The following is a 6,299-nucleotide window of genomic DNA, read 5'->3' on the forward strand; positions in this document are numbered from 1 at the left end:
TACTTCATATGTGGCCATGGTCAAAGTGCAGATAGAGGAATCATAGACCTTAGTGTTTGACAGTAATCCATTAGCCAAACAGGGGAAGAGTGAAGCTGAGCCTCTGACATACTACAGACACACACAAATAGTTTCCAGGAGGATTAAAGACAAAAACGTGGAAGGCATGTCTGTAAAGTCTTTAGAAAATGGAGATATTTGTCACACACATAACTGACCAGGGATGGTCGTGTGGTGTTTTAATTGCTAAGTCGTGTTGGACTCTTTGGGACCCCATGGACTGTAGCCCACCAGGCTTCTCTGTTCATGGGATTTTCCAGGCAAGAATACTGGAGTTCGTTGCCATGCCCTCCTCCAGGGGATCTTCCCCACCCAGAGTTAGAAACCGAGTCTCCTGCATTGGCAGATGGATTCTTCACCACTGAGCCACCTGGGAAGCCCAAGGTTTGATGCTGTTGGTTTCAGGAGTGCTCACACGGTAAAGCGTCTGCCCACAATGTGGCAGACCTGGGTTCGATCCCTGGGTCACAAAGAGTCTCTGGAGAAGGAAATGGCGACCTACTCCAGTACTCTTGCCTGGAAAATCTCATGGACAGAGGAGCCTGGTAGGCTACAGTCCATGGGGTCGCAGAGTTTGACACGACTAAGTGACTTCACTCACTTTTCACTAAAGGGCCCAGCAGAGTTGGGGTAAAAACACCTTGGGTTAGAGTTTGGGGAGGAAGGGGTTTATTTAAACTGTGTTTCTGAAACAGGATTCTGAATAAATGAGGATTCCGGTGGAACCGGGGCTGGGGCAGGGCTGCAGGTTTCCCGACCAGGTGTAAATCATCCGGCAGGTTGGAGGGGGAGGGTTTGCCTGTGCGCACAGGGGCCGCATAGACTTTGATGGCCACACCCCCATCCCTCTACCCCCGCCTCTCGCGGTGGTCTGCAGCAGTCCAGGAAGGGGCCCTGGGGTCTCCAGCAGGACTCAGTGCCCCGAGGTGGCTGCGGCCTCCTCCGCGGGCGCGCAGAACAGCGACCCGGACTCCGCCGCGCTCGCCCGGCCACAAGGTCGCTGTTTGCGCCTGACGTCGTGGGCCCTCCGGGTAGTTTGCTTACCGTCCTGCGTTACTGGGAAACGTCCGCCGCGGCCAGGGACAAAAGGTTCTTTCCTGGTGAGTCCCGCCGGACAGAGGGCGTTCGCGGCGGCGCGCACACCGCCTTCGGGCGCCGCCAGGTGACCTGTCGGACGGCGCGCAGCCGCCGCTCTGCCCGCCTGCCCCAGCGTCCTCTGGTCCCGGGAACAAATCCGATCCCGGGAACGATGACAGACCCCCCCACACCCCCATCACAGCGGGAACGACATGCCAACCGTCCCTGACCTGGCGGGCACTTCCCACCCGCCCTCTCCCACCACCCCGCGCCACTGCCTTCACCACCGCGCACTCTGCACCGCAGCCGCGCAGGGTCACTTCGGTTCCCTAGGCTCCGCAGCGTTCCTGCTCCCCCAGGCCTCTACCAGGACCCTGTTTAGACCCTAGGCATCCTAGAACCCGGCCCAGACTCCTACTCTGGGCTCTGACACTTTGCCTATAGCTCTCTGAACACATTCTCCTGCAGCCAAATGTGGATGCCGAAAGCCGCCCTGTTTTCTCCCCAGGCGCCAATCAAATTGCCTGCCCATTGGCGCTGTCAGGCAAGCAATCCGATGACAGTGAGGGAAAGAGCAGGCCAGGCCCAAGCACTGCCCGGACAGGTGAGGGCCCTGGGGTGGGAGGAGACTGAGGGGCAGGTGGAATGCTTCATACTCCCTTCCAGGGCCTGGTGGGCTCCCTGGATGGGCCCACAGTAGTGTGGACCACAGCAGGACTGGAGCCAGGTGGTCCTGTGTGGCAGGCCAGTGAGGTGGAAGCCCTGCACAGGGTCCGTATGGCCCACGAGAGCCCTGGCTCACCGCTAGGCAGACTTTCTCCTCGTCCTGCAACCTCTGAACCTGAAAGAAGGAGAAATGGAAATCCAGATGCAAGTGGCTGGGGCAGGCAGGCATCTGAGCGCCGCGGCGCCCGTCCAGCCCCAGTGGGAGTTACCACGAGCGCCCCCTGCCGGCGGCGGGGCCGCTCCTTCCCGCTTCCACTGTCAGCCTCCAGGCTCCCGGGGCAGCCACGGAGGCGTCCCACGTGGTCCACGTCCGTTCTGCAGGAGAGGATCGGCATCCAGGGGAGGGGTTCTAAACTCACACGGGCCCAGACATCAGGGCCCCTGAGGCCGAGAAGCACAGGGAGGGACCCTGCCTGGCTGAGGACGCACAGCGTCCATCCCCAGCTGCAGACCCCCTAACCTGGCCCTCCCCAGCCGCCTGGGCACCGTGTCTTCCCAGGCAGGGGCGGTGGTTGGGGTGGAGGAGGCACAGGGGTGGTCATGCGCTGGGCTGTGCAGTCAGACCGCCCAGGTTTGAGTCCCAGTTCTGCCTCTTGTGGTCTGTGGTCGTGGGCAAACACCTTCCTGTCTGTCAGCTTCCTTGTGGAGATGACGACCACCCTGCTGGGGTGCCCTGCAGACCTCCAGTCAGGACACCCCTCCTACCACACTGTGATGCAGGACACCCCCCGGCCACACTGTGACCCAGGACACCCCTCCAGCCACGCTATAACACAGGATACCCCTCCAGCCACACTATGACGGAGGCAGACTGGCATCCTGAGCTAGGTACTGGGTTCTGTGCTATCACACAGCATCTCTCCCAGGTGTTCTTATGTCCCACTTTTTAGTGGAGAAACTGAGACCCAGAGCACTAAAGTAAATTGTCCGATGTCACACAGCCAGAGAGAGTCAGCATGGACCCAATCCAGCCTGATGCCACAGCCTGTCCCCTTGGTCACCAAGGTCTCCTGACTGAGCAGTGGGTGGGGGTCAGGCTCTCATCTGGAAAACAGAAGCCCTGGGAGTTTCCAGGAAAGGAAGTTGAATATAGGAAATTTGTTACACACGTGAGGGAAGTAACTAGATGTTGAAATGGGAATGAATGGTGGGGCCATGGGAAATTAGCCAGGGCTCCTGGCCAGGCTGGAACCACGCAGGCCTGCCTAGGAGGCCACAGCTGAGGAGCCCTTGAAAGCAGAGGGAGGGGACAGATGCTCTGGCTCCAGTGTGTCCCCGCCCTCCAGCCTCTCCCCCGCCAGACCCCTCGGGCGTCCAGAGGAGCCAGGGCGAGGCAGTGTTGGCGGAAGGACCTGGAGGGTGTGGGCCGTGCTGGGACAGAGCAGCAGGATGCCCTGTTCCAAGGGTGTCTCCCAAGAGGTCAGCCCCGAGCTGAGTCTTGAGAAATGTAGTGAAACCAAGCAGGACCCTCTGGGGCCTTCCTGGGACAGACCTCCCCACTCATGTCATCCACCTGCCTCTTGTCTGTAGAAAAACGTTAGCCAAAGAATAAATGTGATCAGAGAAATGAGACAACACAGAGAGAAAGGAAAGCAGTCAAGTGACACAAAATAATGAGGTTAGTCATTAAACTGAGCGCAGCACAAAGTCAGGGACCTTTAGATCTTCCTCAGGAACTGTAGACAATATTTTGAGCCCCACCCCTTGAGCTGTTTTTCAGACACCGAAACCCCTGCCCAATGGGAGAACTTAACTGTGTGCTGCCCACAAGATGTGGACCCCTGACCGGATGGAACCAGAAGGTTGGCGATGCTGACCCCTGGTTGCCTCACAATCAGAAGAATGTCCATGCGCTGATCATGGCCCCTGCAACCCTCTGTCCTGGCATAGCCCTCTCCTACGTGATCTCCAAGCAAAACCCAGGGAGTGAGGAGTTGTCTTTTGGACATAAGTCCACCTTCTACCCAAGACTGCAGTTTCCCCAATAAAACCATCTTTCCTGTTACCTAACACTTGTCTCTCAGTATTGGTTTCTTGATCGACCTGCAGCTGAACCTGAGTTTGCTAACAGTAGGAGTTTGACATCAGAATAAAGGTCATTCCAAAAACGGGATGAATAGAAGCCCAGGCACAGAGTCGGTTTTGTAGGAGTGACCTGAGACCTGCTGCCATGGAAACATACCAGCTCCTATCCTGCTGGACCATCTGTGCCTCTGACAACGCCCGCCCCCCACCCCGGGCTGAGGACCCCTTCTTAGGAGCCCCCACTTCCTTCCTGCCTCTCTTGCAGTCAGGGTGGAGGGGGGACCCTCAGGCTCCTGCCTATCAGACATGGAGGCAGGCAGGTGACCCAGGTTCTGCAGGTCAGAAACACACATCAGGACCCCCTCATGGCCAGGGTCATACCTGCTGCCCACTTTGGGCTCATTCCTGACACCACCATCTGAAGGTGGCTGGCTCCCACCCACTGCAGACTCAGGGAGCCCCCCTGCCCTTTCCGTTTTTAATTGGCTACTGTTGATTTCTGTATCTATTCTCAAGAACTCTGTCACAGCTTCTTTCAGGAGGAAATCAGCTCACATGTTGTTAACAAGGGGTTGGCTTTTCTCCTTTTGAGATGGATATTTTCCAGACTCCTAAAGTCTAGTTAGAGAACTCATGGTGCTTGAGATGAACCCTCTCAGAACCGTGTGCTTTCCTACTCAGTCACTGGTCACACAGCTTGGACTATAGACTGTGGACCCCAGGGAGGCAGGGGTACAGTCTCAGGCTGGCAGCTGGATCATTGGGACTGTAAGAGTCTCCCCACTTTGGGCAGACCCAGAACAGACCAAAGAACTGCTCCTGCCTCGGGCAGAGCCAGAAGTTGCTGGGACTCACTGGCTCCGCAGTACTGGCCTGCAGACTGTCCAGAGGCCCCCCAGTGGCCCCTAAATGCCCTATGTGTGTTAGTCACTCAGTCGAGTCCTATTCTTTGCAGCCCCATGGACTGTAGCTTGCCAGACTCCCCTGTCCACGGGATTCTCTAGGCAAGAATACTGCAGGGGGTAGCCACTCCCTTCTCCAGCGGATCTCCCCAACGCAGGGATAGAACCCAGGTCTACCTGCATTGCAGGCGGACTCTACGTCTGAGCCACCCTTGTCAATCTATAAATTCCCGAGATGAGATGTGTGGGCAGAACTGGTGGCCACGGTCAAATCTCAAGGATGGGTCTCCTGCTGTTTTGGGGGATAGGGGACCTGGCGGGGGGTGGGGAGTTGGGGTGGGGGGGTGAGTCTCGGCGATCTAGCGCGGACCCCTCCCTGCTTACTGACAGGTGTGCCGCCCTGCCTTCATCATGCGTCATATGCAGCCTGTGCAGCGGCGGATCTCCACCCGAGTCAGCACTGAAGTCACCTTCGCCGGGTGGGCTTGTGGGCGCCCAGATCGCTGGGTCCGCCGCCCGGGTCCTGCAGAATGTTTGCTTCTGTAACTAGTTCCCAGCACGTGGGATGCTGCGGCCCAGGACCACAGTTGTCAGAGCCGCCCCTCTAGACTGTAAGGTTCGCTCTGCAGGAAGAGACAGGTAGGTGGTGCACGTGAAAAAATCAATCAGGAGAATGACGGAAACGGCAAGAGGGGTGCAGACCAGGAAGGAAGCCCGCGCACCCTGGGCGGGGCGAGTCCGCTTACAGCACAGGCCCCCTGCGGCGCGGGCGCGGAGGGAAGGCCGGAGCCTTTGTAATGTCACAGCCCCGCCCACCGGGAGAATGGTTGCCATGGCGACGTAAACCGAAGGCCTGGGCTCGCGGAGCCCCGGGGCAGCAACTCAGAGGCTTCCAGCGAGCGCCGGCGTGCGGAGCCGGTGGGTGCGCTCGGGGCCTGGGCCGAAGCCACGGGCGGGGTCGGGGCGGACACCTCGCGCGCCCTTCCAAGCCCCTGTCGCAAGGCTCCCTGTTCCTTACTCATCGCATAGACAGCCGTCTAGCAACCCCTCTTCCCTCCAGGCCCATGCACCCTCGCCACACGCCGGACGGGCCAGACGTGGGTGTGGGGAGGCCCGGCCATGCTACAAGCCGAGCACCCCGATTCCTTTCTTGGAGGCTGCAGCGGGCATGCGGCTGGAAGGGTGCAAGCTTTGGAGTCAAGGACTTTCGGGCGGGAGTCCCAGCCTCGGCCCTTCCTGGCTGTGTGACTTTGGACAGTTTGCCACTTTGTTGCCTCCTCTACAGAATGCAGACTAGCTCCGCAAATAGTGAAAACAAGCGCCATGGTGGGGCGGAACGCTTGTTGAGCCGCCAATGAGTGCCACCCGCGGTCCTCAGGGAGCTTACATTCTGGGGGAATCAGGTAATCGACCGTCGTTAAAGGGATACGTCAGCTCTTGGAAACTGGTTAGAGGGAAGAGGGTGGGGTGGTGGGAAGATGCTTCTGGGGAGGGGCGGGCCTGAGCGCT

This window comes from Moschus berezovskii, chromosome 7 (assembly GCF_049115385.1).
Source record: "Moschus berezovskii isolate FMDL1 chromosome 7, NW_MosBer_1.0, whole genome shotgun sequence".
Taxonomy (NCBI): Eukaryota; Metazoa; Chordata; class Mammalia; order Artiodactyla; family Moschidae; genus Moschus; species Moschus berezovskii.